Source organism: Narcine bancroftii, chromosome 1 (genome assembly GCF_036971445.1).
Source record: "Narcine bancroftii isolate sNarBan1 chromosome 1, sNarBan1.hap1, whole genome shotgun sequence".
NCBI classification, from domain to species: Eukaryota; Metazoa; Chordata; class Chondrichthyes; order Torpediniformes; family Narcinidae; genus Narcine; species Narcine bancroftii.
Genome location: NC_091469.1, coordinates 320,426,553 through 320,449,494, shown reverse-complemented (window position 1 = coordinate 320,449,494; position 22,942 = coordinate 320,426,553). Strand labels below are relative to the sequence as shown.

Genomic DNA, 22,942 nt, shown 5'->3' with positions numbered 1-22,942 from the left:
GAAACAAGAATGTCGTTGGTTCACTGAAGAAGTTTCTGCAATTTTTCTCTCCTTGTGAGGTAATTCGGAGAGGAAACAGTTCCAAAATCTTGCATGAACGTGGTTGGGTCAGCAATGTGAGGATCTGCTTTGGATATCTCCCACCACCCCCCCCCCCCCACTCCCCCTCACCTCACCACCCCACTTGATTAGTACTTCAAAGGATTGCAGACAGTTCCCACTCCACTGTAGCTCACTTTGCTTTGTGAATGAGATAAGCTCCTAGTTCTGTCACTATAGTTTTACAGCTGATAGCCAAGACCATCTCATCTCAGGAGCTGTGGAACATTTTTTTAAATCATTCTCTGTTCTTTTAGCAGAGCAAAAATTCAAAGGCATCAGGAATACAAATCAAATCAAGACAGCAGCAGATTGTGAAACGCTGTGCTTTTTTTCTCTCCGCCTGAATACTATTTCAATATTTTGTCTGCTTGCAAGCAAAAGCCCACTGACTTGCTACAGTGATTTTTCTATAATATCTGTCTGCTCAGAGCTCCTGCTTTCCTATTTGTAACTTTTTCTTTTGACAACTCAAAGCCTCCCACATATTATTAGTTTCTCTTTGAATCCGATTTTTAAAATGCAGCAACTGTTCCCTCATTGTCAACAGTGAGGATATTGGAGTGACACTCTAGATCACTTTCATGGTCAGTTGGAGCTCACTGAGCCAAACTGTGGCTTTTGCAATGGTTGCAGTCATTCCTTGACCATCTTTTCCTGTCTGTTTCATTTTATTTAGACATACAGTGTGGTAACAGGCCATTTCGGCTCACAAGTCCATGCTGCCCAATTTACACCCCATTAACCTACACCCCCGGTACGTTTCGAATGGTGGGAGGAAACCAGAGCACCTCCCTGGTGAAAACCCACACAGACACGAGGAGAACGTACAAACACCTTACAGACGGTGCGTCTCAATTGCTGGCGCCATAAAGGCATCGCACTCACTACTACGCCAACTGTGCCTGTCACTCCAGTCCATCTCCTTTTCACACAAACGTGATAAATTCTTACCTTACCCCTTATCACATCCAATTAACACCTCTTGTTGGTGTGGACTGAATTCTGAGACTCTGAGATTTTCTTATTCCTCGAAGAAGGGCTTAGGTCTGAAACGTCAGCGATATATCAATGGACGCTGAAATGACCAGCTGATTTCCTCTAGCACTTTAATGTGTTTTTACTACAGTCACAGCCTCTGCAGGCTTTCGTGTTTGATGCAGTCATTTCCCAATTTAGGAGATCGTCAACTCTCCTTGGAGCCCTGAAGTATCCAGGAAATAAATATCAACTTGGGAGGGGGAACATCATTGAATGCTTTTGTTTGTTAATTATGCAAGAAATGGAGATGGGGAGAGCCATGATTGTACATTGGACAGAGCAGTTGGGGGCTAAAGGTCAGTGATAAAGCTTCCAGTAACACAACACAACTGAGGTAGGAATATTTTCTTTGTCATTTTCATACAAAGCAAATCCAATTGCTGTTTATTTGCCTTTAAAGAGGCAGTGTGAGTCCCCTCCTAGACCTGCTTCATTCACTCCATGGATGAAGATGCAATGCAAGGTCGGGCTTAGTGTACTGGGCTCCGTGATGCTGAAGGTCCCACGAGCTATTTCCAAGGCCAGATTTTGGGTGATATTGGTGTTCCCGCTGGCTGTTGTCCTTGGTGGTGGTTGTTGGGATACGATGTAAAAGGCTCATTGGTAGGCTAGTACAACACATGGTACACATTTGCAGATTCATTGCTTAAGAAAAGGCTCCACGCACGGCTAGGTGTGGCGCACATGCAGTCCAATGAGGCATAAATAACATACTGTGGTGATACGCCACTGCAGGGGGTGACCTGTGTACCTGCAGGAAGAGCACTGGAGGACAAGACAACACCTGGCCGACTGTCAATCAGCTGACCTGAATGGACCAAGCCCCACCCGGTTGGCTGCCAATCACCCACCGGGATATAAGCCACATTCAGCCCCTCGAGGTCAGTCACTCGGAGCTATAGCTACCTACAGCGGAGACTTTAAGTAGAATAAAGCCTGTTGTTCAGTCTTTGAATCTTGTGTCTGCTTACTGTCACCACAGTGCACACACATACATAAATATTGTTTCAGAAATGGTAGAGTTGTGGAGTCGACACTTTGGGCCTGAGCTCTTGGTCAGGAATAGGGGTCAGCACAACATCGTGGGCCAAAGGGCCTGTACTGTGCTGTTCTCTATGTTATTAGAAGGGTGCAGCCTTGCTCACACGGGCAAATGAACATTTGTGATCATCTCCTGGTTTGCCGATGGAAGGGATCTTTGGGGTGTGGGGAAGTGCTGCAGAATACGGAGCCTGCAGAGGGCTTCAGCATTCATTCTGTTGATGGGGGAAGATTCGGTGGTTTAAGGACAGGCAATCAAACTTTCTTTTGATGGAGATAATTATGTGCTCTATGAAAGTCGATAGCTTTAGCCATGATGTTGTCCAGCTACATCTCGGTCAGTCTGCAGTCATCAGTGAACACCCCCAATAGCTGCTTGGACGGAAGTGACCAGGAAAAGAACTGGCAACAGCATTTGATTCCAACAGCATCCTGCATTTTAATTCCTTTTGCGGGTGTTTCTTTCAAAATGTGTAACTTTTGCATTGTGATACTGAGAAATAAATAACTGTTGAGAAACACCATAAAATGGTAATATGTAGCAATGGAAGTGTCAGTACATGTCCTCACATTCCCACTGTTGATATCCCCAATATCTCAGATCACACAAGTACTATTTTTGATTTTTCAGACATGACATACAACATAGTAACCGCCCAATTAACCTCAGTACATTTCAAATGGTGGGAGGAAACTGAAGCCTCCTGGAAAAACCCACACAGACACAGGGAGAACATACAAACTACTTACAGACACTGCTGGATTCGAACCGCAGTCCTGAGCGCTGGCGCTGTAACAGCGTTGTGCTAACTGTTTCGCCAACATCATTCATTTCCTGATTGAAATATTCTTCTCTACGTTGAATAGCCTTCTCCCCCACCCCGTCTTATATTTTTCAACAAAAAAAATTATTTCCCCTCACAATCCATCTGATTTTGCCCACAGTTAAAAATTACACTCTCATTCACTGGTGGGATGTACTTCCTGTATGTCAATCTTACTTCCTGTAGTCAGAATGTATAGGTTTCTGTCAGCATTTAAATTTGTCAATTGCTGTCTCAGGACTTCCAATCTGTGTATTGGCAATGGAGTTTCACACCCTAGGTACTAAATGGTAATATGGAACACTTTATTGAAATGCCATCACTATTGATGAACTGTGATCAATGATCTGATTAATGTTACAGTACATGGATGAAATTTAATTTAATTTAGACATACAGTGTGGTAACAGGCCATTTTGGCCCACAAGTCCATGCTGCTCAATTTACACCCAATTAACCTACACTCCCCAGTATTTTTTGAAGGGTGGGAGGAAACCAGGGATCCCGGGGAAAACCAATACAGACACGGGGAGAACGTACAAACTCCTTACAGACAGCGTGGGATTTGAACCCTGGACCCAGTCACTGGGCGCTGTAACAGCGCTGCACTAATAATATATCTTGCCCCCCTCATTTTTCTCTTGGATGGAAAATAATGATTATTAATTCCTGTTTCTCAGTATAATTTAGTGCATATATGGTTCACCATGGTAGGCTCATCTAGAAAGTCATGAGGCATGGGGTTCATGGAAACCTGGCTGACTGGGCTCAGAATTATCTTGTCCAGAAAAGGCATAGAGTGTTTGTCGATGGAAAATTGTCTGCCTGGAGGTTGGTGACGTAGTGCTCGGCAGGGATCTGTTCTGGGACCACCGTTCTTTGAAATTATAAAACTTTGGAAGATCGAATTTGAAAGCGGAGTACATGGATAATGGCAGGATTCTTAGCATTGCCGAGCAACAGAACTATCTTGGGGTTGCTGCACATGTTGACAGGATGGTTAAGAAAACACACGGTGTGTTGGCTTTCATTAGTCGGGGAACTGAGTCAAGAGCAGAGAGGTAATGTTACAGATCTATAAAACACTGGTTGGACTACACCGAGTAATGTGTTCAGTTCTGGGAGGTTGAGGATGTAGACAATGGCATAACTGCAGGAACTGCATGTTCTTCAACAGTGGTGCCTTTTCAACAATCTTTTAACTCTTTGTGCGATGAAAGTCGAACCTCATTATTTTCTTATTGTATTTTTTTTAACTTGAAATCAATGTGGAAAAGGGCAGAACCGGAGAAAGCCGGTTATAACAGAGACCTGTTCAGACAAAAAGAGAAACTGAAAGCAACGTGGAACAGCAATGGAAAGAAATTCCATGGAAAGAAAAAGCAGGATTTCTTCAAAGAGCAGGACAAGTGGGAGTGAATTAAGCAATAATATGGAAACAGAGGATTGCTGTAAATCTGAAATAAGAGCAGATCATCATAGATCATACTGCAGAGAGGAATTGTATTGATTTCTGATCTTTTTCAATTATTACCAACTTTTTGACAGAAACCATACAAATGTTTCTGCCTTCCCAGTGACCTGGCAGACACCCGCCCCTATTTGTGATTGGCAGATCAGCAGGATGGATGTGTTCAAGATTTCCATCGAAAAGGCCTCACACTTGGGACGGGATCGACTACCCATTATTCCATATGGGGAGCTGGATTCTTCCAGTGCTTGTTGAGCTGTCCTCTTTCATGGCCGGACAGAGTAGTCCCAGCCCCAGTCACTCTTCACTAAACCGTTCAGAGGTCGCATCTCCCCTTTCTCTCCATGTCCACCATGGCGGGTCTCCGGCTGCTCGTGCCTGCGTATAGAAAAATAAGGGATGCTGGGAATTGTAGTTCAGAGGTAGTCATTTCCTACCATATGGAAGGGGGATTTTCTTTAATCCCTATTGGGCTACCAGTCCTGAAATGCAATGGGAGACCTACACCCGCACCCCCGTCATCCCCACCAGCCTTGTGGTTACGCAGTTGTGGATAAAATGAACTAGAATTGTAGCATAGAATGCAGAAAGTGGTGGAAAGAAAATCTATGAAACTCATATAAAGAGTGAGTACCTGCCAATCAGAAACTAATTGTCACTGGAAAAATGTATCGAATAGCATTTTGAAGCTGGATAAACCTCGAATTAAATATTTGTGCTTGTCGCCTGGTTGATGGGCAATGAAAAGATAAATGTTCCATTGTTGTCACGTAATCCTACATTGAGAATGTAATATACATGAATTTCTTTAATTTTGTCTGCCGTACTTTGTCCCTCGTAGAAATGAGCCCCCAGCGAGGAATGAACTCATGACCCCTGGTTTAAAAGACCAGTGCTGTAACCATTGAGGTATCGGAGCTATCTTTAAACTGTATATTACTCATGTAATTGACAATACAATACCGTGTAATATTCGACGTTTCCCCCCCCCCTTTTTTGGCCTAATAATTGGGTATTTTTTGTATGACCCATATAAAAGTCAAACCACCCCCCCCCCCCCACTATTTTTAGTCTTGGTCGCCTGCCGATCCAAGCTCTCAATGCTCCAACCGCAGATCCTCGTCCCACTGCTTGCTCCCCACAGATCCTCGCCACTGCTACCCGGCCATCCGAACCATGGATCCTCGCCCCACTGCCCGCCCATCCGCACTCTCAACTACGGATCCTCTCTCCCCCCCCCTCGCTACCCGCCCATCTGAACTCCTGACTGCGGATCTTCACCCAGGTGCCTGTGCATCCCAACTCTCAACTGAGGATCCTTGCCACCGCTACCCGCCCATCCGAACTCTCAATTGCAAATCCTCGCCACCGCTACCCGCCCATCTAACCAATGAATCCTTACCCCACTGCCCATCCATCTGAATTCCCGACCACGGATCCTCACCCAGGTGCCCACCCATCTGAATTCCTGACCACGGATCCTTGTCCCACTGCCCACCCATCCAAACTCCCGACCACAGATCCTCATCCCGGCACCCGCCCATCCGAATTCCATTCCGCAGATCCTCGTTGCGATGCCCACCCATCCCAACTCCCAACTGCGGATCCTCATCTCGGCGCCCACCCATATGGACACCCAATCATGAATCCACATCCTGGCTGCCCACCTATCTGAGCTACTGACACCCCGATCATGAACGTACCATCCGGTCCCGGTCATCCGAGCTCCTGACGCCTTGAACGAAGTAGGTCCTCTTGAGGTCAAAAGGTTGACCTATGTAAAAGTCAATCCCCCATTTTTGCCCCAAAATGTGGTCCAAAAACCAGACACTTACACAAATATATACAGGTCCTCATCTCCTTAATTCCAATTCTTTTCATTATTTATACAGAGGGCATTGTTTTTTTGATTCTGCCACATTTTGATGGTGCTCAATTTTACAGCAGAAGTGTGAAGGATCTTGGGACAGAAAGAACTTCTATACTTTTGGACCTTTTCCAGCTTTTGAATATTTCCCAAAGACAGTTTATAGGCAAAATGAATACCAATTTACACGTAGTCAGGTGTAATTATGGGATGGTATCCGGGGGGTCTGAGTTTTTAGCGATGTTTGCTCAAGGATAGCGTCTGAGTTCGAGCACCAGGAAGGCCCATGAGGATTTATGCAAGTGAGAAAGAAAACGTCTGCATTCTCTGGTGTGCTGGTAGACTGATGCTGACGATTTAATTGCCATTTTGTTCTGTCAGATTAATATTTAATTTCTAATTCTTGGTTGCTGCAATTATTTGCTCACTGCTCTGACAGCCTCTTCTTGGTAATTGTGGTCTGTCTCTTTCTCCTGCCATATTAAGCCATGGTTCATAGCTGGTTCATTAGGGCAGCAAGGTTGGTGTAGTGGTTAGCGCAATGCTGTTACAGCACCAGCAATCAGGACCAGGGTTCAAATCCCGCGCTGTTGTTAAGGAGTTTGTACATTCTCCTCGTGTCTACATGAGTTTTCCCGGGGGGGGGCTCTGGTTTCCTCCCACCACTCCAAACATACCGGGGGTTGTAGCTCAATTGGGTGGCACAGGCTTGTTAGTCAAAAGGGGCTGTGACTGTGGTGAATGTCTAAAAATAAATTCTCTTTGATGTTCCTAGGGCTTCCACTTCCACCTGTGTAGTGCTCTTGATATAACAATCTCTTGCTTTTTCCAGACTTTATGCGTCATGGATTTTTGTGTGAGTGTTCTTTTTTTTTTCAAAAGCCGTAAATTTGAATTTACACTCTAGGCTTCAATCCGATCTGGTTTAAGCCCCCTGCTCCCCACAGCATAAGGTGCAACTGCCTCTCCTCAGTCCTTCATGTGTGCTGCTGTGGTTGTTGTTTCCAGTGTGTTTCATTAACTGTTCTGCATCTCTCCCATTTCACCATTATTGTGATGTTTCTTTTATTGCAATAAAGAAACTTGGGTTATTTTAAAACAACTACACTTTGTTAGCTATTGAACTCATTCACGACCATGTGGAATATCCATCCTGAATATGACCAAACTGCCACAAACTAGTCTATGGCTCCCTCTAGTGGTCAGGACGATCGCTATCACTCTATCACCACATCCCCTTTCCTTGAGATGTTTAATCTAACAACATAGCACACTAATACAGTATTCATTTCAATTCAATGCAAGCAAAAACACAAACATCTGCAGTACAATGATAACATGTGGATCTTCTGAACACAGTTACTTGTGGTGGCTATGCTGGTCCACTACTGTCTAGCACTGGTGGTATTTCCGCTATTCTTCTGCATTTGTCTGTTCCTGCAGTGCCTCTTGTGTTTTCAGCAGGCTCTTTCGATTCCTCCTCAGTATTTGACCATTCTCTGTTCTGACAGTATAGGATATTGGATTTACTTCCTCCAGAACAGTGGCCTTCTTGTCCCAAGTGTTGGAATCTCAATGAATCACTGTGTCATGTTGTGCCAGTGACCCTAAGCTTCTTGCTGACTTGTCATAGTTTGTTTTTTGTCTCCTTTTCAGATCCTTTTGTTTCAGTTTAACATCTTCGACATCTCTGTTCTGGGGTTTGGGCCTGCAATGTAGGCAAATGTGGTGCATAGTCTATGTCCCATCAGAATCTCAGAGGGTGACATGCCATGTTCAAGTGGCAAAGCTTTGTTTTTTTAAAAAAATTATTAAAAGTGGCAAAGCTTTGTAACTCAATAGAGCTAGATACAGATCTGAGCTACTGTCATGTACTTTCTTGACCAATTCTTTATCTATATGAACTCCTTTCTCTTCTGTTTGACTGGTGTTGCAGAGGACTTGAAGTCACATGTCGAAATCATATGCTTCTGTAAAGTTCTGGAATTCTCTACAGCTTAGCATGGTCCATTGTCACTGTAAAGAATTTGAGGAATTCCATGGCTTGCAAAGATCGATTTCATATATTTAATCACACAAGTAGCAGTCATGTTAGAAAGCAGCACAATCTCAGGACAGTTCAATAGATAATCAATAAACGGCAAGTAATTATTCCCATCCATGTGGAACAGATCAATCCCAACTTTCTGCCATGGTTCTGCTGGTACATCAGTTATTATCATGGGTTCTTCAATCTGCTGTGCGTGATGTTTAAAACAGGTCTCAGAGCTGGAAACCATCCTGTCAATGTCAGCATTTATCCCTGGCCAATAAACAGCAGTCTGGCCCTCCTCTTGCATTTTTTCCATTCCAAGGTGCCCCTCATGCACCCTTTTCAGCACATCTTGTCGCAGTGATTGAGGAATGACAATTCTCTCTGTCTGAGTCAAAGCCCATTGACAACACTCTGCTCTGATGTTGTAGTATGGCTGACATTAAACTCTAGACCACACATGTCAAACTCTGGCCCGCGGGTCAATAATTATATTTGGCCCGCAAGATCATATTAAATATATATTAGAGTTGGCCCGCTGGCCGCCGCACCAGTATAGTGCATGCACACTGAAGGTGAAAATGAAGACGCCGGAGGTGTGGAGGGATCTCAGAGTCCCGAATCCCGGGGATCGGAGCGCCGCACTCAGCCTGCCCGGCTCCTGGACACACAGACGCGGCTGGAGTTGGGGACCATCCTCGCTGGGTCTGCACTTCAGCGGCGACGCCGGACCAAACGTCTCATTGGCGATGCCTTCCCCCTCGCTCCGTGCGCGGCGGACCCTGCCTCCCGCTCCTTTTGTTGGAGACGAGCCCGGCGCCGTGAGATCGCAGTTGAATCCCTCTCCAACCATGGGAGGGGGGTGGGAGCAACGCGCTATTCTCAGCCAATTCCTCCACCGCCCCGGACGCCGGCATTTCAACGGGGGGTTCGGGTGCCTTCGTCAGGCGACCGACCTGTTGGTCCAAGGCAAGGGGAGAGCATACAAACTCCACACAGACAGCACTTGAACTCGGGTGAACGTGGAGCTGCGACCCTACATTCCACATCAGGACTGTGTGTAAGATTGGGTGCAGTGAGACGGAAGCTTATTTTGTTCCTGTGATTTAAGCCTTTCTTGGGGTGGGGGGTGTCCTTCTCTGACCACTTGCCTAACAATTAACCTAATCAGATGTGGAGTTACCACAATACAACAGTTCTCAACCTTTTTCTTTCCACTCGTGTCCCTGTGCCATTGGTGCTCTGTGATTAGTAAGGGATTGCTTAAGGTGGTCTGTGGGTGGGAAGAAAAAGTTTGAAGACCACTGCTTTCATCATCCCTCATTGACTCGTCATGTGCACGGTTTCAGAACGCTAAAGGAAATGGGCCAATGACAATTTTTCTCAAGCAAAATATTTCAGTAACAATTGGGTCCAGAGCTGTGATTCTCACCCTTTCCTTTCCACTCACATCCCACCTTAAGCAATCCCTTACTAATTACAGAGTTCCGATGGCATAGGGCACACATGTCAAACTCTGGCCCGCGGGCCAAATTTGGCCTGCTATATAATTATATTTGGCCCGCCAGATCATTTCAAAAATGTATTAGAGGTGTCCCGCTGGCCGCCGTGCCAGTATAGCGCGTGCACAGTAATACAACAAATCCCAGAATGCATTGGCGTCAGCCTGCTAATCGCCCCAACCTCCTCTGTTTACGTTGTTGGGTCTCACCATGGACTCTGGTTTTGGGGCCTGGCCGGTGTCAGGGGAAGCAAAGGCCGCTTCCCAGCACCCGGAACCGGAGGCCTTGGGCCTGACCTCGCCAGGACCGTTGCCCACTCCCCCTCCCTGCCGCAGGCCGATCCGCGACTCACGGTGACGGGGCCGCTGATCCGCCGAGATGCCGCCCTGCAGCGAGAGCCGATGCCCCTGCACTGTCATTGTCCAACCCGATCGCCCGCAAACCCTGCCCTCCCGCACACAGGCCTGAGTAAGGATTATGAACTTTAATCTCAGGATAAAACGATCTTCCAATAGTTTCATGTCACAGTGATAAATATATTCCTGGTTAAAAATGGTCCTGCACCTGGATACAAGCTCATTAGGCATAAAACTTGAAAAGTGTGTAAATCAAAGGATATCTGTACCAATGGAAGAAGGGCATGGCAAATAACCCTGCTAGAGTTCATGCCCACAATCAGTCACCCATTTGATTGTTTCAGGAATCATGTTATTCTCCCACATTCTTTATAGCCCTCAGATTTTACTATTCGACAGCACACTAGCAACATTTGAGAAATCCTCTATAGAGAAATATTATTTATTGAATATTTTATTTCTCATTTGTTAATGCCTCTGGAAAGAGTTTATCCAAAACTATTATTAAACATTTATTTTAATAAGAAAAAATTTAACATTACATGTGTTGAAAGAAGAGAAAACATGCAGATGTTGTTGAAAATTTTCAATAAATATTTAGTTTGGCCCTCGACTTAGTCCAAGTTTTTAATTTTGGCCCTTTGTGAATTTGAGTTTGACACCCCTGCTCTAGACCATCCTTCATTCATTCTTGATGACCTCCTGCAGAACTGTGTCATCTTCTGTTTCAGGCGTGATCTACTTGGATTTCATATCAGGTACGGGGAGAGATTCAGAGATCAGATTAATGTGGAGATTCACATCTGTCTCTGTGGAAGTATGATTGTGTGCTTCACTTTGCGTCATTGCCCTGGATCAGCTAACACAATAGGTTATCCTGGTGTGTACACCTTCTTGACTAGGCTTAGGTTTTCACATGCTTTGTCACCAGCCACTGATTCATGTCAATCTAGGATTACTGCAAACCTGAGGTGATGCTCTTTATCTTTCACCTTGAATTCACATGTACCTTTCATGTCTATGCTCTGCCCATTGTAGACTTTGAGCAGTACATTGCTTTGCATAGTGATTCTGCTCTTTGCACTTAATTCAGCCTTTTCCATCGGCTGGGCATTGTTTTGGTGCATGTTGAGCGCTACATCTTTTGCACTTGAATGTCTCTTCATCATTTTGTTGTTTCCCATATCTTGTTTTTTTGTGTGTGTGTGCAGACACTGTGGCTACGACTATGCCTTCATTTTCACCGGCTTTTGCACTCTCGCTGAACTTTTTTTTGCGTGCTGCAGAGCTAATTCACTGTGGCATATCTTCACAGCTCCTGCCAAGGTAAGCTATGTCTCTCGCAACAACCTCTCCCTCACTTTCTTATCAATAATCCCGAACATAATTCGATCACGGGTCATTGAATCTTGCAGTGATCCAAAATTACACGTTCTAGCTTTCAATTTCGTCTGTTTAAAAAAAATTCTCAAAGCTCTTTTCCTTCAGCTGCATGTGCGAGCAAAACACATATCTCTGAAATGTTTCATTTTTCTTTGGTGAACAGTGTCCAGCAAAAATCTCTTCTTAAAATAGTTTAGAAACATAGAAAAATAAATGCAGAAGTAGCCCTTTGGCCCTTCAAGCCTACACCGCCATTCAATATGATCATGGCTGATCAGTACCCAGTTCCTGCCTTCTCCCCATACCCCCTGATCCCCTTAGCCACAAGGACCAAATCTCACCTACTCTTAAATATTGGCAAGGAACTGGCCTCAACTGCTTCCTGTGGCAAAGAATTCCACAGATCCACCACCCTCTGAGAGAAGAATTTTTTTCTCATCTCAGTCCTAAAAAAACTTACCCTTTATCCTTAAACTGTGACCCCCCCCCCCCGGTTCTGGTTTTTCCCATCATTGGAAACAATCTATCTGCATCTTGTCTCTCTAAACACTTAAAAATTTTATATGTTTCTATCAGATCCTCCCTCAATCTTTTAAATTCCAGAGAATACAAGCCTAGTCTATCCAACCTTTCTTCATATGCAAGTCCTTTCATCCCTTGTGTTTACTTTATAAACAGTTAAACAGTGCAGTTATATATTGTGCTAAAAAGTAATTACAGGTACATAATCCTTTATCCGGAACCCTTGGGGGATAGTGTGTTCCAAATTTCAGGTTTTTCCGGATTTCGGAAAGCCCACCCGAATTGTGCTGCCGTATCCACCCCCACCCCCTTCCAGTTGCCCGGCTGTCTCCCCCAACCACGGTCTCTCAGCCTCCCGGCAGTCTCCCCCAACTGCCAGTCCCTTGGCCATCTCCCCAACTACCGGTCCCCACTTGCCAGATTTTGGAGCTTTCCAAATTTTAGATGTCCGGATAAAGGATCGTGTGCCTGTAATTTCAAAAAATATTTCCTGCTGATTTTTAAAAATCCAGAGCACAATTTTATTAAAGAAATAGAATTTAGCAACACACAAAAAAAAACAAAACCAGAGAGAATTCAGAACCCCCACCTCTAAGCAAGGTTAAAAGCTAATATGATGTAATCAAGTAACAGCAACTTGGAAATGAACTGCACAGCACCAAAGTTTCAAAACAACCCTAAGATTATGATAATAGTCCATGTCTTTTTTATTTGAATTTTTGATTGCATATCTAATTTTTTCTAAACGTTAACAAGATATTAAGTATGTGTAGGTGGAATATTATCTTTTTATTTAATCAAAATTGCATGTCTGGCTATCAGTGAAGAAAAAGATAAAATTCGGTTTTGAGTTGGAGTCAGTAAAACATCATCATCATTAAATAGAGCAATTAAAGTGCAAGGTTCTAATTTGAACTTGAGAATCACTGATAATGTTTGAAGAACATCTTTTCAAAATGTTTGTAAACTCGGGTAAGTCCAGTACGTGTGAACCAAAAAGGCATCACCAATTTTACATTTGTCACATAGAGGATTTATATCTGAATAAAAACGAGACAATTTAACTTTGGACATGTGTATGCTATGGACCACGTTAAATTGCAACAAATTACAAATGGAGTCCCACCCCTCATTAGAGAATGAAAGATTCAAATCCTGTTCCCAGTCATTCTTGATTTTAACTAATGAAGCTATTCTAAAAACAAGCAAACTATTATAAATAAGAGATATTAAACCTGAATGAGAAAGTGGTCAATCAAAAAGTGTATCAAGGATGCTTACCTCAGTGATTGTCGGAAAGTCAGGGATCTAAGACTGAACAAAATGTCTCATTTGTAGGTATCTAAAAAAAATGAGGTTTAGGAAAGTTAAATTTTACCACCAATTGTTGAAAAGAAGGAAAATTATTATGAATTTGTAATATTTAATACCCAATCTGTGCCATTCATTGAAGGTGGTATCTTACAAAGAAGGTTGAAAGAGGTGATTAGATATAATAGGGCTGGCAAGAGAAAAACTGAAATCCAAAAAACTTTCTAAATTGTGCCCATATTCTCAAACTATGTTTAATTATTGGATTATCAGTTAGTTTACAAAAAAAGATCCAAGAGTTGCCAACATGGAAGAATTGTTAGTAAAATTAAGTTCCATTTCTACTGATAGAGTGCAGTCAACTTGATTCTCAAAATAAGGCAAAAGAATTATTGACTGCCCAATAATAAAATCTAAAATTAGGAAACGCCAATCTGCCATTCCTTTTAACTTTATTTAAGTAGGGGTATTTTCCTTGCCGTCTGTAGGAAGATATAAGCAAATCAAGTTAGTCAAAAATGGACTTGGGAATGAAAATTGGTATAGATTGGAAAAGATACAAATATTTATGGAAATTTTTCATTTTAATAGAATTGATACAACCAATTATAGAAATAGAAAAGGTGACCATCTCAATAACAATAATTTAACCTGATTAAATGAAATAGATACATTTTCCTTAAAAATATGCTTATAATTCATAGTAATTATCATACCAAGAGAAGTAAAATGATCCTTCACAATTTTAAAAGAAAAATTAGAATATCTTGGTATACAACCATTTAAAGGTAAAAGTTCACTTTTATACAGATTCAACTTATAGCCAGAAAATTGACTAATATGAGAAAACAAAGATAATTTGCTTGGTAAAGAAACATTTGGATTAGATACAAAAAGCAAAAGATCATCTGCATATAAGGAAACCTTGTGTTCAGTGACATTTCTATGAATCCCTATAAAGTCTCGGCATTAACTAAGAGCAATTGCTAGAGGTTCTAATACCAGATCAAAAAGTAAAGGACTTAAAGATCAGCCTTGGTGAGTACCCCATTGAAGGTTAAAAGGTTTTGATTGCTGTAAATTAGTAAGAATTGAAGCAAGTAGGACATAAATAGAATCAATTAATCCATTTGATAAAACATGGTCCAAAATTAAATTTTCCAAGATTGCAAATCAATAGCCCCTCCACCCAATCAAAAGCTTTCTCTGCATCTGGGGAAATAACAGATTCAGGGACAGGGATGGGAGGTAAATATAAACTATTCAATAAACAGTGTATATTAAAATAAGAATAATGTTTTTTTAATAAAACCAGCTTGATCTTCAGAAATGATTGATGGTAAAAAAAATATTCTCTAATCTGTGGGCCAATACTTCAGGCAAAATCTTCATATCTACATTAAATAAAGAGATAGGTCTAGAAGAAGACATACAAATGGATCCTTCCCTTTTTTCAGAATAAGAGAAATACAAGCTTCATTAAATGATAATGGAAGATTCCCTTGTTTAAATGACTCATTAATCACAGAATCTAATTTGGGCAAAAGCAATTTAGAAAAGGATTTATAAAATTCCACAGGGTACCCCTCAGGTCCTGAAGATTTACCAGATTGTAAAGAAGAAACTGCAAAAAGTATTTCCTCTTGAAGTAATAGGTGCAGCGAGGCATGTATGTTTATTCTGGGAAAGTGTAGGAAAATTAAGGCGGTCCAAAAATTCCATTATTGAACTATTATCATTATTGGATTCAGAACTATACAACCTGTAATAGAATTCTCTAACAGTATTATTTATTTTATAATGATCAGTTTTATTTACTTTAGTATGATCCATACCATCTTCCATCCAAATCTTAAGTAATTTGTCTCTTAGCAACGTTTCCTTCAAATAGGTATGCTAAAATCTTACCAGATTTTTCACCATGGATGTAGAATTTACTCTTACTCCTCAGGAGTTGCTATTCAATGGGATAAGAAGAAAGAAAGTCAAATCTAGTTTTAAGTTCCCCTCTCCTTTTATTTAATTCAGGGTTTTTAACTTGTGCATACTGTAAATCAATTAGTTTAATCTGTTTGATTAAATCTAATCTTTCCTTATTAGTCATCTTTATATTAGCTGTATAAAAAATAATTTACCCTGTAAGATATGCTTTCATAGTGTCCCAGACAATCAAGTTAAAAATTGTTGGAGAGGAATTTGTAACAAAAGAAAATGTAATTTGCTCTTCCATAACATTTAAAAAATCATTATCTGAAAGTAAGGTACAATTAAAAAGCCAAGGAAAGTCAGGAAAATTCAGAGACAAAATAACAGAAGCATGGTCAGATATCACTATTCCATGATATTCACATTATTTGATCAATGAAATCAATTGATTATCTATTAAAAAAATAATCAATCTGAGAGGGAGTACGATGAACATTAGAAAAAAAAAGAGTACTCTCTACTGTTAGGAGGGGAAAAAACCAAACATCTGAAATACCAAAATTTGTTTTTAAAAAAATGAACTACAGCAGCAGATTTACTTAGAATAGGAGGTTTAGAAGCTGAACGATCTAGAGCAGCCAACAATTAAAGTCCTCCGACCCTCCTCCACCCACCCAATGCTAGGCAGAGCTGAGAAAAATCTTTCAAAAAATTCTGGCTCATTCGTATTGGGTATATATTAAGAAAAAAAACCAACCATTTTATTATGTAGTTTACCTGTAAGAATAATATAGTCTTTGGAAGACTACACAAAAGAGTCTGGAAACACCACCAACTGAAAAACCTCACAAAGATTAGCGTATACAGAGCCGTTGTCATACCCACACTCCTGTTCGGCTCCAAATCATGGGTCCTCTACCGGCATCACCTATGGCACCTAGAACACTTCCACCAGCGTTGTCTCCACTCCATCCTCAACATTCATTGGAGCGACTTCATCTCCAACATCGAAGTACTCGAGATGGCAGAGGCCGACAGCATCGAATCCACGCTGCTGAAGATCCAACTGAGCTGGGTAGGTCATGTCTCCAGAATGGAGGACCATCGCCTAACACCCAACCCCAACCAACCAATTTTCCCTTACAACCGCTGCAACCGTGTCTGCCTGTCGCGCATCGGACTTGTCAGCCACAAACGAGCCTGCAACTGACATGGACATTACCCTTCCATAAATCTTCGTCCGCGAAGCCAAGCCAAAGAAGAATATAATGGCCATGTTTGTCTGATAAAGTGTTATGAAGTACAAAAGAAATGTTCTGATTAATTAAAATAGAAATTCCTTTAACTGTAATATCAGAAGAAGAATGAAAACATTGTCCTTTCCATTTAGACATGAACCTGTCCTTATCACAATTCCTGATATGGGTTTCTTGAAGAAAAACAATATCAGCCTTTAAATGCCAAGCAAGAGCAAATATCCTTTGTCATTGAACTGGACCATTCACACCTTTAACATTCCATGAGATGAGTCTGGTTGGATTACTAGTGAGCTTTAATTAATATTTTGAAAATAATCTAGCTCTGTCTGTCACCTGTCCAAGAACCGTCACCTTGAATCCACACAGTAACACAGCATGTATAAACCGTGAAACCAAAATAACTTTGCAAATACAGTATTAACCCAACAGACACCCTCCCCTCAAACCTCCCAGCTCTGAAAGTTGCAAAACCAAGTAGCAACCATCAAAAAAACAAATTTTAACCTCACAACACTTCTACGGAAGAACCTTAAATATAGCTCCTTATATAAAAAAAGGAATAATTAACAACTTTTCCCCAAAGAAAAAATTCTATAAAAGTATCTAACCAAAGTGAGAAATAAGAAGTTTGCTATGAAGATACACAATATAATCATATGCATAATAGATTCATGTCTCCTTCCCACTTTCAGCCAAAATGAAAAAAATATAAGCAGACGTGTTAAGAGCATCAAAACTTTTAAACCTTAATTTTAAACTAAACGTTTTAATGTTCATCAACAAAAATAACATTGGGCCCAGTGGGAGTTTTACCTTTAATATTTTCTCCAAAAATACATTAATTTTTATTCAGAAAAACTAAACTTTAGTGCATTGCCAGGTCGAATGAAAGAAGGAACCTATCTCTGTACCACATCTAAAACATAAATCTGATGATATTAAATTAAATCTTTTTTTTTATTTTTGAGGAGTTAAATATAATCGATGCAAAAAAATTATATTGTACATACCTATATCTTACATTAATAATTTTAGTGATTTTATCATTATATAACATTCTCCAATCATTTTTATCTATTTTTCTATCTAAATCAATTTCCCATCTTAATCTTCATCTGTGAATTTCTGCTTTGGACATTTTCTGAAATAAATGTATTTGTTTAGTTTAAAATTAAGATTAACTATGTACCAAAGTGATTTTTTTACAATTATCTTTAGCTGTTTCTAGGAAATATGTCTCTATTACTTGGAAATCGGGTATGGATTTAGGGATGCAAAGATGGCATACTGAAATGAGATCTTGTATTCTTCTTGAAAAAATAACATAGTTTACATGATAAATATCATTTTTTTCTGAAAATATAGAGCCCATATTTACAATATGTTGGTTTGAAAATTTAAGCTCTCAATAGCTCGTCCTGGTGATGATTTTCGGTTTCACAGCAGTTGATTTGAATTTGTATTTCCATTTTGATATGCTCCTTTCATTTTAGGGGCTAAATGGGAGGGAGGAGGGTGGTGGGGAGGGAGGGAGGGATTAGGTTCATATACCACATGTATTTATTTTTATGTATATAATACATTATTAATTGAAATGTAATTGTGGTTTTAAAAATTAAACAAAAAACTTTTAAACCTTAAACATTCAAAATAATATCAAATCATTAGTAATGAAAAAAATTGCCTTAAACCATGGATCGTCAAACTTTTTAAACCATCAACCTCTTCATGGAATCCTTGGACCCCCCCCCCAAGCATGTAAAATAAAAAAATAAATATTATCAATAATAACTTTCTCTATAGCCTAGACATTTATCAACCCCTTGGATAGTCCCATCGACCCCCAGGGATCAATGTAGGCAACTTTGCCAAGCCCTGCCTTAAACGATAAAGATCCACATTTACCTTTCCAAGCTCAATAATGTGAGAACTGTAACTTATATTTGATTAATATAAGATTTTCCAGACCTAAAGTAGACTATGCACGTATACATTAATCCAATGTTGACTGCATTTTCCCATGGCCCTATAATAAACTATCCGCACAAGCGCACGGTCAAATAATAAATCACATACATTATATCACTTGCACTATAAATAAATGAATATTCGGGATAGGTAAAAACTGTCAACATTCATAAAGTAAAATTAATACAATCTATTTAAATCTTTAATAGGAAAGAGAAGCAAATTAAGTTAAGCAAAGTTAAAAGAAAACACAAAATTATTAAATAAATAAACCCTTTCAATTAACTTACCCACTCAAAAAAAACTCTTCACGATAGAAAGAACTTCAGACACATATGAACTTCAGTTCATATTGAACTTGAAATTGAAGAATCATTTAAAACTTTGTGTCCTTCATCCACCTAATTCAAAAATTTCTTGTGACCATTTTCCAAAATGACCTGCAGATAGAGCAAAGCACATTTCAATCCTTTCTTGTGTGGCTCAGTCATGACTTCTCCGTATTCTCTCTGCAAGTCCATAACTTCAGGGCAAAAATCTTCAATGAGTCTAATTTGTTGACCCTGATCATTCAAATTTATTTTCTGACAAGCTTCATGAATGACTCGATCCTTTTCTTGATAATAATGAAACTGGAAAATTACTGAACTTGAACAATGTTTCAAGGTTGACTTGGGAACTGGATGCTGCTGCGCTCTGTCAGGTTTAGGCTTGGTAGCAACAAACTCTCTTCCAAACACCTCTATGAGTAGATTTGAGAAAAAGTCAGTCAACTGGCCTTTTTCTTAAGCTTCTTTTAAACCCAATAACATATAACATAACAATTACAGCACGGAAACAGGCCATTAGGCCCTTCTAGTCCACACCGAACCAAACACCCCTTTCTAGTCCCACCTCCCTGCACAATGCCCATAACCCCCCATCTTCTTCTCATCCATATTCCTGTCCAACCTTTTCTTAAATAATACAATTGACTCCGCCGCCACTAATGCTCATTCCACACGGCTACCACTCTCTGAGTAAAGAAGTTCCCCCTCATGTTACCTCTAAACCTCTGCCCCTTAATTCTTAACTCATGTCCTCTTGTTTTAATCTTTCCTCTTCTTAACGGAAATAGTCTATCCACATCCACTCTGTCTATCCCTTTCATAATCTTAAATACTTCTATCAAATCCCCTCTCAACCTTCTACGCTCCAAAGAATAAAGACCTAATCTGTCCAATCTCTCCCTATACTCTAGATGCTTAAACCCAGGTAACATTCTGGTAAACCTTCTCTGCACTCTCTCCACTCTGTTTATATCTTTCCTATAATTAGGCGACCAGAACTGCACACAGAACTCCAAATTAGGCCGCACCAATGTCTTATACAATCTCAACATCACCTCCCAACTCCTATATTCCATGCAATGATTGATAAAGGCCAGCATACTAAAAGCTTTCTTCACCACCCTATTCACGTGAGTTTCTACCTTCAGGGAACGATGTACCGTTACTCCTAAATCTTTCTGCTCTTCTGTATTCATCAATGCTCTCCCATTTACCACGTATGTCCTATTCTGATTCTTCTTACCAAAATGAAGCACCTCACACTTATCAGCATTAAATTCCATCTGCCATTTTTCAGCCCACTTTTCTAAGCAGCCCAAATCCCTCTGCAATCCTTGAAAACCTTCTTCATTATCCACTATTCCACCTATCTTAGTATCGTCTGCATATTTACTAATCCAATTCACCACCCCATCATCTAGATCATTAATGTATATAACGAACAACAATGGGCCCAATACAGATCCTTGAGGCACACCACTGGTCACCGGCCTCCAACCTGACAGACAATTATCCACTATCACTCTCTGGCCTCTCCCTTTCAGCCAATGTTCAATCCATTTGACTATCTCAAATTTATACCTAAAGACTGCACCTTCCTAACTAACCTTCCATGTGGTACCTTATCGAAGGCCTTACTGAAGTCCATATAGACAACATCCACTGCGCTACCCTCATCCACATTCCTAGTCACCTCTTCAAAAAATTCAATCAGATTGGTCAAACATGACCTTCCTCCCACAAATCCATGTTGAGTGCTCCTGATCAGACCCTGTCTATCCAGATGTTTATAAGTACTATCTCTAAGAATTTTCTCCATTAATTTACCTACCACAGACGTCAAACTTACAGGCCGATAGTTGCCAGGCTTCCTCCTTGAACCCTTTTTAAATAACGGAACCACATGCGCAATGCGCCAATCCTCCGGCACTATCCCCATATCTAATGACATTTGGAAAATTACCGCCAGAGCCTCTGCTATTTCCTCCTTCACTTCTCTCAATGTCCTGGGGAAGATCCCGTCTGGTCCCGGAGACTTATCCACCTTTATATTCTTCAAAAGCCCTAAAACTACACCTTTTGTAATCTCTATTCCCCATATTTACCCAATTTGCTTTTTTTTATCTCACATCTCCCAATATCCTTCTCCTTAGTGAATACCGAAGAAAAGAAACTGTTCAATATCTCCTCCATTTCTTTAGGCTCCACACACAGTTTTCCGCTCTGATTTTCTAAGTGACCAATTTTGTCTCTAGCTTTCCTTTTACCATTAACATCCATATGTTTTGGTCCATATGTTTTGGTCGAGGTTTACTTGGAGTTTCTAGCAGACATTTTGGTGCATTGACTTCCTAATTTATCTATGCATTCATTAACAGAATCCATACCAACCTCAACAGTTTCCAAACTCTTGTTAATTGCTGAAATTGACTGAAGAACCTTTTCAAGAGTAGATTTAGTTTTCATTGACTTGCTTTTACTGCTGCAGTTATGTCTCATGTTATATCCCGTGAATGCTTTTTCAACATGTCTGGAAAGCAGACTGCAGTCAGAGGGGCTGTTTCTTCTTCCTTTTTACCTTCTTTACCATTTTTTGTTGATTTAGCACTTCTAGTTATTGGCATTTCAAAAAGCAATAAAATACACAATATTGAAAGGGAAAAAGTTTAAGACACTTTGGTTAAATATTAAAGGTGCTTGAATGAGAAATATTTCAAAACTAGTAGGAGCATCTGACTAATGCCACCATGCAGTAGTCAGCCAGAAGTCCATCAAACATCTCGATAACTTTGTCAAACTTGCTCGGTCTCCTGCCTCGGCAAAAATGAACATATTGAAAACCTTTAATGCTTGAGATCACACCACATAAATAGCAGTGCAATCTTCCATGCATCAGGCTTGCAGGTACAGCATATATCTTTGTTTAAGCCACCTCCACATGTGGCAAACATTTCCAGTCCAATTTACAGATTCGGGATCCTTCACACTTTCCATTTCTCTGCTGCTATCATCTGATTCTCACTCTCCACACTCCTGGCAACATGCACTTAAGTTCTTTTAAAATAACTATACTTAATTAGCCATAGAAATGATTCATGACCATTTTGAATACCCGAGCTGCCACAAACTAGTCTCTGACTCCCTGTATTGGTCAGGAGGATCACTCGCACTCTTATCACTACAACTATGTTCCTGTATCTTACTGTAACACCGTTTAGCCTTACAGAACTGCAACACATTTAAAAGGGTAAGAAGATAACATGACATTTGGCAATTGATTTAAAGGTTCATGCATAAAGTACTAGTGTATATCTAGAGACCCTACCTCACTTTTTTCTAATTTTTGCATAATTATTTATTTTTAAATCTTCTATTTACAGAACAGTAAGTTATAGCAATTCTGCATGTGCGATGCACAGTAGTGCTACTGCAAAACAACAAATATCATGGCACATGTTGATGTCAATAAACCTGATTCTGATAGATTGCTGCCAAGGAGGAGGTAGCAAAGATCCTGATCAATGACCCAGGTTCTTAGTGACATCGTTTGAGGTGAAGATGGAGGTCATGGGGTTCAAGGGAAGGATTACAAAAGGTCAGGATTACTGAGTGAATTGATAACATTTGCACGTTATTAATATCTTAAGGATACCATTTAAAATTTGGAAAAAATGAATGCTTATTTTGAAGGGCAAAAAGATGGTACCAGTATTGTTAAGTTCAAGAGAAGACCAAATAAGTTTCTAGGACAAATCAATGTATTGGCATCCCCAGTGAAGGGATAAAGTCTTCAGAGGTGATTCTTGAAATACTTCTTGTATTTAACGGTTTATTTTGCTAATTCCAACATGGTTAATACCATTTAGCAATTTACAGACAAATCATAGACCCACATTCATGACAGTAGATGATACAAAAGTAAAACACGGAAGTCTGCGGACACCATGGTTTAAGTAAAACACAATGCTAGAGAAACTCAAAAGTCAAACAGTGTCCTTTATACAGCGAATA

At 40.4% G+C, this 22,942-nt stretch overlaps 1 protein-coding gene and 1 long non-coding RNA gene across 14 annotated transcripts in view; one reads left to right on the top strand and one right to left on the bottom strand.

Moving 5' to 3' along the window:
- The window catches only part of ctnnd2b (catenin (cadherin-associated protein), delta 2b), a 1,542,927-nt gene that overhangs the window by 1,218,744 nt on the left and 301,241 nt on the right, over positions 1–22,942 (top strand). The gene's annotated exons all lie outside the window — the stretch shown is intronic.
- On the bottom strand, positions 4,707–19,036 carry LOC138751966 (uncharacterized). The gene is made up of 4 exons (XR_011350292.1): positions 18,893–19,036; positions 15,358–15,406; positions 13,420–13,480; positions 4,707–4,854 (listed from the first exon to the last, which is right to left on the bottom strand). It is a non-coding gene; the product is annotated as an uncharacterized lncRNA (long non-coding RNA).